Here is a 12,774-nt window from a genome sequence, read left to right as displayed (position 1 = left end):
TAGTTATCAAGCAGAACCGATCATCAGCATGGATGCATGTCCTCTGGAAAGGTGGCTGAAGCACGAAGGGACATATGGATCTTTAGAGCATCTGGCACGTAAATATCTTGCGATGCCAGCTACAACTGTGCCATGCAAACACCTGTTGTCACTTTCAGGTAACATTGTAAACAAGAAGCAAGCAGCATTATCTCCTGCAAATGTAAACAAACCTGTTTGTCTGAGTGATTGGCTGAACAAGAAGTAGGACTGAGTGGACATGCAGGCTCTAAAATTGTACATTGTTTTATTTTCGAGTGCAATTATTTTTTGTACATAATTTTACATTTGTAAGTTCAACTTTCATGGTAAAGAGATTGCACTACTTTATTTGTATTAGGTGAATTGAAAAAATAGTATTTCTTTTTTACTGTGCAAATATTTGTAAAAAAAATATAAAGTGAGCACTGTACAGTTTGTATTCCGTGTGGTAATTGGAATCAATATATTTGAAAATGTAGAAAACATCAAAAACATTTAAATAAATGGTATTCTATTATTCTTTAACAGCACAATTAATTGTGATTAATTTTTTTAATTGTTTGACAGCCCTAATTGTTTTCCTATAAATGTCTGGGCTGGCATTATGTCCTTAAATTGTCTGGCACTTGATTAACAAACCCAAGGGTCTGTGAAGCCAGCAATTTCAATTGCACATTTGCAAGAACACATTCAAATTGGTGTCCTGCTTTATTAAAATAAGCAATAACCTCAAATTTGTATTCTGATCTTATTTTAATAGCATTTTCATCCTTTATTCACAACTAAAGATTATTCAGGTCACAAATCTCCTTTCTAGTAGCTTTCCTGGAATACAGAAAATGTTTCTTTACATAAGGTTTAAGCACATTTATTTGTCATTATGTCCTGAATCTGTTCTTTATAAGCCAACATGATAGCTCAAGGTCCCTTCCAGTTCTAGGAGATAGGTAATAATTGGAGATATACCAATTACCTATAAGAATCTACCCAGACTTTTGGACACAAATAGAGAAACTATCCTGATACAAGGCCTTTTTTCTCTCTGCTTGAAACAAGGATTTTATCTAGTACCTGAACACATACAAAGTGAAATTAAGCATTAAGTAATGCTTATGAATACACTTTAAATTTCCCAAAAAAGTGGTTTATTGTAAACCTCAGAGAAAATACTTGCAAAGACAAGTAAAACAGAAGAAAACTTGATTAAACCAGTGAGCGCACTATGTATATTTACATGCAATTGCTACTACTGGGAACTGAATGATCACTCTAAGGAAAGGAAACATTATTACACATACATTTATAGATTCCAAGACCGGAAGGGACCATTGTAGTCTGACCTTATGCATAAGAGAACTGTATAATAGAACTTACCCAAAATAATTTCTTTTGATTTTAAAATTGCCAGCTATGCAGAATCTAGCATGACCATTGATAAATTGTTCAATAGTTAACTATCCTCACTGTTAAAAATGTACACCTTATGTCCAGTCTGAATTTGACTAGCTACAACTCCAGTCATTTTATCATGTTATACCTTTGCTGCTAGATTGAAAAGTCCTCTATTATCAAATATTTGTTCCTCATGTAGGTACTTACAGATTGTGATCATGTCAACCCTTAAACTTCTGTTTGTCAAGTTAAATAGATTGAGCTCCTTGAGTCTATCACTATAAGGCATTTTTTCTAATCATTTAATACTTCTCATGGTTCTTTATCAATGTCTTTCTTGAACTGTGGATACCAAAACTGGACATAATATTCCTGCAGCAGTTGCAGCCATGCCAAATACAGAGATAAAATAACCTCTCTAGTCCTACTCAAATTTTGCCTATTTATGCAATCAAATGCCTGAGATATGAACATGGGTGAGAATGAACTAACTCCTGCTCAATCCCTGCAAGGCAAAACTGATACTGGGAAACTGGAACTGTAAGTCTAGGAGGCCTGGTGTGGTGGTGGAGCCTGCCTCATTATTAAGAGGATTTGTTCACCCTTTATCAAGGAGGTTCATAATCATGGAATTCTTGTGTATCATATAAGAACAGCCATACTGGGGCAGACCAAAGGTCCATGCAGCCCAGTATCCTGTCTTCCGACAGTGGTCAATGCCAGGTGCCCCAGAGGGAATGAACAGAACAGGTAATCATCAAGTGATCCATCCCCTGTTTCCCATTCCCAGCTTCTGGCAAACAGAGGCTAAGGACACCATCCCTGCTCATCCTGGCTTATAGCCATTGATGGACCTATCCTCCATGAATTTATCTAGTTCTTTTTTGAACCCCGTTATAGTTTTGGCCTTCACAACATCCATAGGTTGACTTTGCGTTGTGTGAAAAAATACTTCCTTTGTTTTTTTAAAACCTGCTGCCTATTAATTTTTAAAACCTGCTGCCTTTTAATGTCAGGTGCCCCAGAGGGAATGAACAGAACAGGTAATCATCAAGTGATCCATCCCCTGTTTCCCATTCCCAGCTTCTGGCAAACAGAGGCTAAGGACACCATCCCTGCTCATCCTGGCTTATAGCCATTGATGGACCTATCCTCCATGAATTTATCTAGTTCTTTTTTGAACCCCGTTATAGTTTTGGCCTTCACAACATCCATAGGTTGACTTTGCGTTGTGTGAAAAAATACTTCCTTTTGTTTTTTTTAAAACCTGCTGCCTATTAATTTTTTAAAAACCTGCTGCCTATTAATTTCAGGTGCCCCAGAGGGAATGAACAGAACAGGTAATCATCAAGTGATCCATCCCCTGTTTCCCATTCCCAGCTTCTGGCAAACAGAGGCTAAGGACACCATCCCTGCTCATCCTGGCTTATAGCCATTGATGGACCTATCCTCCATGAATTTATCTAGTTCTTTTTTGAACCCCGTTATAGTTTTGGCCTTCACAACATCCATAGGTTGACTTTGCGTTGTGTGAAAAAATACTTCCTTTTGTTTTTTTAAAAACCTGCTGCCTATTAATTTTTTTAAAACCTGCTGCCTATTAATTTCATGTGGTGACCCCTAGTTCTTGTGTTATGAGAAGTAGTAAATAACACTTATTTACTTTCTCCACACCAGTCATGATTTTATAGACCTCTATCATATCCCCCCTTAATTGTCTCTTTTCAAGCTGAAAAGTCCCAGTCTTATTAATCTCTCCTCATATGGCAGCTGTTCCATACTTCTAATCATTTTTGTTGCCCTTTTCTGAACCTTTTCCAATTCCAATATATGTTTTTTGAGATGGGGCAACCACATCTGCACTCTTCTGCTTCTGGATGTTGAGATGTCCAGAAGCTCCTCCATCCATCTGTGCTTGGCTAAGCTATTGTGATTATTTCTTTCCTACGTGGACCTCACCACAGATTAGTTCATTAGAACCAAATCATAAACCTGCCAGTAGTTTTGCACTCAAAGGAGAAGAAAAATTGCACCAGCATTATCCATGCCTTTTGATCTCCAGAGTGGATAACTGTATTGCACTTCACATGGAACTATCCTTGAAGCCCACAAGTTAGAGCTTGTGCACAATGCAATGAGGTGACTTCTTACAGAGGGTTGGCTATAGGGAGCATATTATAGTTACACATATGACTTATGTTTATCTTAGTGTTGCAGGCATTTGCAAAACCTGTATAAACACAGCGTTAGGTTTTTTTTTATTGTATTTATATCTAGTTTGGTTTTGGTTTGGTATGGGAGAACCGATTTTCCATTTCACCAATGGAACTAACTGTAGCTCCTTGGTTTTCAATGAAAGATCAGTCTGAAAATGGAAAATTTTCAGTGGAAAATTGGATGGGACGTTAGTTTTTTCATAAAGACATTTGTATTTTTTTTAAACTGAAAGTTTTAATGAAACAATGTGGTTTTTTAAAAAAAAGTTTGGTATTTCATTGAAATATTGAAAAAAATCATGGGAAATTTCAAGGAAAATTAAAATATTACAATTTTGTTTCTCAAAGATAATGGGCATTTTCAAACCCTCTCTATTGTTCAGTCACCCGGCCCCCTTTCACTCACTTCTCAAGACTGGATAGATAGTTACAAAAGACTGGGAAACTGAATATCACCTGACCACTGGCACCAAGTGGTCTTTCATGCTCTGGAATCACAGGAGTACAGTAGAACCTCAACGTTATGAACACTTTGGGAATGGAGGTTGTTCAAAAGTTTACAAGTGAACGTTGACTTAATACAACTTTGAAACTTTATTATGCAGAAGAAAAATGCTGCTTTCCCTTTTTTTTTTAAACTAGTTTACATTTAACACAGGACACTACTGTATTTGCAGGGTTTTGTTTTGTTTTGGGCGGGAGGGGTTGGTCTCTGCTGCTGCCTGATTGTGCACTTCTGGTTCCAAATGAGGTGTGCAGTTGACTGGTCAGTTCGTAACTCTGAGGTTCTACTGTACTCATATCTCTTCTAAGAAGATAATAGCAAAGACTATTTAAGACCCTCGGTCTCTAAGCACAACACTCTCTTTCTCCGCATCTCAAGGCCCAAAAGGAGTTCAACCATAGCCACATAGTTAACTTCTGACCCCTTTCCACTTCCTTCGCATCTCACATGCACTTCCTCTTGCAACTCCTTCCTTGCCCTTCTCTTCCAATTGCCAAATTCCAATTGGGTTAGGTGAACAAATTCAGATAAAATATGAACCAATACATAATCTCTGTCCAATATCTAACTGTTGATTTTTTAGGTTTGAAATTGTTCTGTTAATTCTTCCCCATTTTCTTGCATCTCTCTAATTTCTTCTGCCATCGTAGAGACAGGCTGGCATGTAATTTTGCCCTGGCTTAAAGCAGGAATTTCCAGAAGCACTGAAAAAGAGCCTGTTAGTGTGAGAAGTCCAGACAACTTTACAGACCCAAAAAGTGCAGAGAAATTTCAGCATCTGAAGGTTTATCCCGGTGCTTATCCAACTGATCCATAACTCTCCATCTTTTACTATCTCTCTCATTGCTTCTTCTCTGCTCTTGTGCTTGTTCTTCTGATTTTACCCTTCTATTCTCTTCTGTCCTAGTTTTATTTTTACCTATTCAATGCTTGAATAATAATAGAAAAACAGTAGGAATATACTACCAACCACATGACCAGGATAGTGATGGTGATTATGAAATGCTCAGGTTGATTAGAGACGCTCCACTAATAATGGAGTATTTCAATTCTCCATATTGCCTTGGTATATATAAATGTCACCTCAGGATGGGATGCAGAGAGAAAATTTCTAAGTGATAAATAGTAGGGTTGCCCAAGAATCTGTACCAGGACCAGTGCTCTTCAACGTGTTCATAAATGATCAGAAAAAGGGGGTGAACTGTGAACTGGAAAAATTTGCAGATGTTACAAAAATTACTCAAGATAATTAAGTCCAAAGCAGACTGTGAAGAGTTACAAAGGGATCTCACAAAACTGGGTGGCTGAGTAACAAAATGGTGAATAAAATTCAGGTAAGGTCAGTGCAAAGTAATGCACATTGGAAAATATAATCCCAACTATACACACAAAATGATGGAGTCTAAATTAGCTGCAGCCACTCAAGAAAGAGACTTTGGCGTCATTATGGATAGTTCTCCAAAAACATCTGTTAAATGTGCAGCAAGAGTCAAAAAAGCTAACAGAATGTTAGACACCATTAGGAAAATATCATAATGATACTATATAAATTCATGGTATGCCCACACCTTGAAAACTGCATGCAGTTCTGGTCGCCCCATCTCAAAAGATATATTAGAATTGGAAAAGGTACAGAGAAGTGCAACAAAAATGATTAGGGTATGGAACAACTTCCATATGCAGAAAGATTAAAAAAACTGGGACTGCTCAACTTGAAAGAGAGAGACTAAGGGAGGGTATATGACAGGTTTATAAAATCATGAATGGTGTGGAGAAAGTGAATAGGGAAGTGTTATTTATCCCTTCACAAAACAAAAGAACCAGGGGGTCACCCAATTAAATTAATAGGCAGCAGATTTAAAACTAATGTAAGGAATTACTTCGTCACACAGTCAACCTGTGGAACTCATTGCCAGGGGATGCTGTGAAGGCCAATGGCTATTAGTCAAGATGGCCAGGGATGCAACCCCATGCTCTGGGTGTCCCTAAATCTCTGACTGCAAGAAGCTGGGACTGGAAGACAGGGGATGGATCACTCGATAATTGCCCTGTTCCGTTCATTCCCTCTGAAGCATCAGGCTTCAGGATACTGAGGAGACAGGACACTGGGCTAGATTGATTGCTGGTCTGACTCTGGATGGTCATTCTTATGTACTACTTTCCTTTCATTCTCTGCTCCTGCATCTCTCCTTTCCTTTTCCCTGCATTCCTCATCTCTTTTCTTCATGTAAATGTAAACTATCAAAGAGAAAAGAAATGGAAACAATTGTCCATATTGACACTAAGATGACGGGTTTTGCAAGTGAAGCCACTTAAAAGATATGTATAGTGCTGAACTAGGAGGCCAGACAATTTCTTTGTCATATTACGAAGGACCATGACATTCCTAAGGAGGATTTTTAGCACATTTCAAGTTGTCACAGTCTTCACACAGTTGCTGTTGCTGCGAAACCTTTCCTTGGGACCTATGTATTCAACACATCTCTCTCTTTCGTACTCTCTTGGTGCGGCATATTTGTCATAAGGGAGTTAATTTTTTTAAAAGATAGTGCAAATACTTTAAGAGAGAAATATTCCATTTAAGGCATCAATATAGTTCCCAGCCTGCTTTTATGTTCCCATGTACTATATACTGATGTCCCTGTAATGCTCTCCTTGTTTCCATAAGATCTTAATGAGATTAATCTACCTGAATGGAAAGGAAGCAGACTCTCAAAGTATTTTAGCTTTGGTCATTAAGGGCTAGAATATTTCTGGTTCACGTGCAGCTCTCCCACCAGCATCAATAGGAGGTATTTTTTATTTGTTTGCTTTTGGGGTGGGGGAGAGCGTGTTAACCAAGGGAAGTACAGTGCTCTACATTTGTCATTTGTCTAATGAATTATTCTCCACAAAGACAAGTTCCCATTGATAACTCTTATTTTTTACTTTTATTTTACACTGCCTTAGTGATCTGGATACATTGGGAAAAGCTGTTGACTTCTGAAGTCAAACTTTTGCAAGTTCGCATTGTTTGTTTTTAAAAGATTTTTGAAGTGGGAGTTGTATTTAAGTGAAAACATCATTATATCAACTAGCACTTGTGGTGATGCCCTGTTTTGCATTTCTTAGATTTATCCTGTCAGCAAGACAGCACATGAAGCAGCACAGTTATGTTGATACATCACATTATGCAATTAAACTTCATATCTTTATGAAATGTTAACACTATGTATATTGTTAGTTATAACAATCTCTCCCACCCCTCATCTCCAAGTATAGTAGCTGTTTTACAGTCCTTAATATAAACCAGCACTGTCTGAATGCCGTAGCAAAATGCTTGAAATGAAAGTTCAACATGTGTTATTACAGCACTGTCTTCCAAACCCCTCGATCTCCTCCAAAAGCAGGCCCAACAACTTAGTTCCTCCTTCAGGATTCTAATCACACCATGATTCAGTCACAGCATAACATATTCTGAGGGGGTGCAAAGCATAAATTCAAAGGGCAGGAAAGGTGCTCTAGTCTTTGAATCGACCCCCCTTCCTATGCTCTGATCCCTTTGCTTTTTACCCCAAATGCCCCAAATAGCCACACTACCTTGCTGTCACCCACTGTGCCAAGCCTCTGCTGGCTCTGCCCCTCTCACCTTCACAGTAGTTCACTAAGTTTAGGGTTCAAAAAAGAACTAGATACGTATACGGAGGATAGGTCCATCAATGGCTATTAGCCATTAGACACTATTAGCCAGGATTATGTTTGACACATACAGCAGATCTGAAGTGCCGCACAGTGCTAGGTTTTGGGTAGCAAGCATTCTCACAATGGCAATGAGCCTTTTCAGAACATTTTGCCAGTAAAGAGACTCTGATACAGTCTTCTCTTGATGCTGATCATCTATGGTGGCCTTTAACCTTAGTCTCAGCTCAAACTCTGTCCACCTATGGAATGCTCTCTGGTGATTTGCTGCCTTCTCATGGTATGCTAGATTTCTAGCCAGAGTTTTCCAGTCCTTTGTTCCTGTAGAACCCAATGTGGCTGGAACATTAGACTGGAAGAGTTTGCAACAAAAACAGTATGCAGCATTCTGGGTTTTTGAGTACATAAGCCATGGCCTCTCCACTTTTTCACCATTGGGGATTTCACACCAGTAATGTGTTGGATAGAAACTTCTATTTTCATTGTCTTTGGGGAACACGAAGTTTTTCACTTGCAGTGGCCCATGCGGTACAAGGAAGTCCCTCAGGCTACTGCTCAAGTGGGTCCACAGTCTTGGATCATCTAGACTTAAGGAACTAAACTCAGCAGCAGCTGTTTCTTGCACCTCCACCACAGTCTTCTCTGATCTACACTTTTCTTCAGGAATATGCATGGTTACATCCATTTGAGATGGAGATATGGATGCTGCAGTAGCAGAGTGCAGGAGTCACCTGCACTCTGACTAACTGGAAGATCAGGCACCTCCTCACCACTCACATCCTCACTGGGGCCGGAAGGCTCACCGTGAACATTTGTTCTATGTAGCTCAGGAGAGTACCTTCCTGCATACATAGAAAAGCTTCCTTTGCTTGCTTGCTTTTTCTAAATGCTGCCCCAGAGGAGCGTTTTCTTCTTTCACTCATGACTGCTGTTCTGCGCCAGCTATAGCGGCTCTCAACACTCAATTGAAGGAGACAAATAAGCAGGCTGGTAGCAGGGCCTGAATAAGGGAAGATATCAGCTTCTTAAGGGCCTAACTGGCTCCTACTACTTTAGTTGACTGCCTGTTCTCAAGTGGGTTCAGGGAAGCAACAGGAAACAGGAAGCTCCCTGAGAACCTGGTGTTAATCAGTCCAGGCTCCTAGGGGTGCTAGAGAGGTACATAACAGGCTCCTCCTCCTCCTCTCTCTCCCTGCAGCTCCTGCTGCTTTCTGTTATTCCCTCTCACTTTGCCTGCCTCCCGTTATGTCTCTTGTGCCCTCCTTCCTCCAGCACAGCACTCCACCATCTCTGTGCATCTAGAGCTGAGAGAATACATATGCACCAGCAGCAGACACAATTTTCTACATTCTGGGTCCTAGTGCCCCCCCCTCCCCACACACACATATAGTCTGGGACCTGAAGCAGCAGCCTCAGTTCGCCTCCTGGTAAGGCCAGCCCTGGGAGAAGCTCTGCCATCAGCGTAGCAGCATCTTCACTGAAGTGCTATAGCAGCGCAGCTGTACTGCTACAGCAAGTTAAGTGTAGACTTGCCCTGTATGGATGTGCCAGTCCCTGCTACAGCCCTGTAGGAGTGGCTGCCTTCCTACATGTGGGAGAGGTAGCAGATGAGTAGGACAGAAGCACTATCCGTCAGGAGAGCAGGAATTTGGCAATGTAATCCCTTTCCTGTTGGTCCTCCACATTCCCTCAATAGCTTTAGCTGCTTCTCTCTTTCTTCAAAGCCCAGTTAGAGGCTGCAGGTGGAGGAATCCTTTGAAGCCTGATTCTTCCCTGTGGTAATAGTAGTTCCTTTATGGCCCCATGGACTGACCCTGAGGAATCATTGGGATGGAATTCACCGCCATGCACAGAAATCCTATTTGTGTCAATGGAACTTATCAAGTACAAATCACCTCCCTCCCCATCCTTTTAACTAGTAGCTTTTCACAGCTTACATGGTGGGTTTGTTTTTAATTCATACAATGTGACATTTAAAACACAAGTATGCATGAAAAGCAATCCACCCCTCATTATCTGCCAAGTGTCTTTCTGAGGAGTTAAGCCAAAGTCTTGCATGTCCTGAAACAGATTTGGGATGTGCTGGGCAATGGGGGTAGGAGAATTTCAGAGTCAAGGGCCCTCCACTGAGAATGCCCTGTCCCCATTCTCCAGTCATACAAATCTAGCTATCACAGGGACAAATTAGACAGTTAGCCTAAGTGTTCCAGGTAATCTCAATTGCTATACTTTAACCTGGAAAAAGAAGCCATTTCTATGGTCCCAATCCACAAACTCAACTTTGTGAATGTGGGTAATTCTATTGATTTCAGTGGGGCTACTCACATGTATAAAGTGTCTGTAGAAATGAGGCCTAAAATACCCAATACACAGCATATAAAATGGCTTTATATCATGGCTCCCAGAAACTAACTGGAAGTCACTATAGCCTCTGCAACACAGGGATAATATGTGATCAAGACCACCAAGTGAAGCTACACTCAGTAAAGCTTCTAAGTGGGAACCAGCTGTAGCCCCATGTAGAGCACACTACAGTAAGCAGCTCTAGAGGTCACAAAAACATGGAGAACTGTGGTGAGGTCACAGTCTCCTAGGAGAGGTTGAAGAAAGCATTGGCTCTGCCTTAATTAACCAGCTGAATGTTTAATAACAACAACACAACCTAAAACATGAAAGAACAATACCCTAGCTCACACCAGTTTGGCTGTGTGTGTTATCATTGCTAGAAGTTTTTTCTAATATTTGTGTCACGTCCATTGTCTCCTGACGGCCTCCACAAAGAAATATTTCATAACAGCAATGCTGGGAAGAGTAGGTGGTTATTAAAGTAGTTCCTGCCTTACAAAAGCCCTTAAATAAAATTGTCAGCCAGCTGCTTTTCAGCATCCATTCTTCTGAAAGCCACCACATAGAGTCACCTCAGGGAGCACGAAAACTAGTTTTTTTAAATTACAGCATTAAAATATAGGGATTCTTTTTTTTTAAGTTTTTGTGGTTTCATAACATTTTCTTAGGAAAGCTAAGTACTGTAAGAACGGAGTCATTCCAGTAGAAAAGGCATGTTTCTGTGATGCACTGTTCAGGATGCACAGCATAGAAGGTGTAACCCAGGAGGGAAGAGGCTGGGCCTGCAAAGTTGACTATAAGCCAATTTAGCACCTGCCAGATTCTGAATTGCTCAGGGGACTGATGTGGTCCCTGATATAAATTAAAGCAGCCCCAAGGGAAAGTCTATGGCCCCAGTCTATTATGTAAGGCCCCCTAGGCTGCCCCTTTGCAGACCATGGCATAGGAGAAGACTAAGGGTATGTCTACACTATGAAATTAGGTCGAATTTATAGAAGTCAGTTTTTTAGAAATCGTTTTTATACAGTCGATTGTGTGTATCCCCACACAAAATGCTCTAAGTGCATTAACTCGGCAGACTGCGTCCACAGTAGCGAGGAGGGGCTGAGGTTTGAGGGTTAGCGTGCTGCACAAACCCAACTAACCCCCTCCCCACCCACACACACCCAATTCTCTGGAATCATCGCTTCACCCCTCCCCCCACCGCATGGCTTACAGCGGGGACCATTTCTGTTCAGCCACAGGCAAACAGCCCAGCAGGAACGGGCACCTCTGAATGTCCCCTTAATAAAATCACCCTATTTCAACCAGGTGACCATGAATGATATCACTCTCCTGAGGATAACACAGAGAGATAAGGAACAGATGTTGTTTGAACGGAATGATTCCAGATTACATGCTACTGGCCTGGCGTGGTAAAGTGTCCTACTATGGAGAACAGAATAAGGCTGCCCTCCCCAGAAACCTTTTGCAAAGGCTTTGGGAGTACATCCAGGAGAACTTTATGGAGATGTCCCTGGCGGATTTCTGCTCCATCCCCGGACACGTTAACAGACTTTTCCAGTAGCTGTACTGGCTGTGAATGCCAGTGCAAATTAATCATTAAACACGCTTGCTTTTAAACTGTATCTAATATTTACAAAGGTGCACTCACCAGAGGTCCCTTCTCCGCCTTCAGAGTCCGGGAGGCAGCCTTGGGTGGGTTTGGGGGTAACTGGCTCCAGGTCCAGGGTGAGAAACAGATCCTGGCTGTTGGGGAAACTGGTTTCTCCACTTCCTTTCTGTGAGCTGTCTTCAACCACCTCCTCCTCATCTTCCTCGTCTCTAAAACCCGCTTCCATGTTGCGTCCTACTCCATTGACAGAGTCAAAGCACAGGGTTGGGGTACTGGTGACTGCACCCCCTAGAATGGCATGCAGCTTATCATAGAAGCGGCATGTTTGGGGCTGTGACCCGGACCGGTCATTTGCCTCTCTGTTTGTTTGGTAGGCTTGCCTGAGCTACTTAATTTTCATGCGGCACTGCCGCAAGTCCTTGTTATAGCCTCTGTCCTTCATGCCCTTGGAGACTTTTTCAAATGTTTTGGCATTTCGTTTACTGGAACGGAGTTCAGCTAGCATGGATTCGTCTCCCTATACAGCAGTCAGATCCTGTACCTCCCGTTCAGTCCATGCTGGAGCTCTTTTGCGATTCTGGGACTCCATGGTCACCTGTGCTGATGAGCTCTGCATGGTCACCTGTGCTGATCAGCTCACCACGCTGGCCAAACCGGAAATGAAATTCAAAAGTTTGTGGGCCTTTTCCTGTCTACCTGGCCAGTGCATCTGAGTTGAGAGTGCTTTCCAGAATGGTCACAATGGAGCACTCTGGGATAGCTTCCGGAGGCCAATACTGTCGAATTGCATCCACACTACCCCAAATTTGACCCAGAAAGGCCAATTTCAGCACTAATCCCCTTGTCGGAGGTGGAGTAAAGAAATCGATTTAAAGAGCCCTTTAAGTCGGAAAAAAGGGCTTTGTCATGTGGATGGGTCCAGGGATAAATGGAGGTAACGCAGCTAAATTCAACCTAAAATCGTAGTGTAGATCAGGCATAAGGAGGTGTTGTGTCAGGAG

Source organism: Mauremys reevesii, linkage group 3 (genome assembly GCF_016161935.1).
Source record: "Mauremys reevesii isolate NIE-2019 linkage group 3, ASM1616193v1, whole genome shotgun sequence".
NCBI lineage: Eukaryota > Metazoa > Chordata > Testudines > Geoemydidae > Mauremys > Mauremys reevesii.
This window is presented reverse-complemented; position numbering follows the sequence as displayed.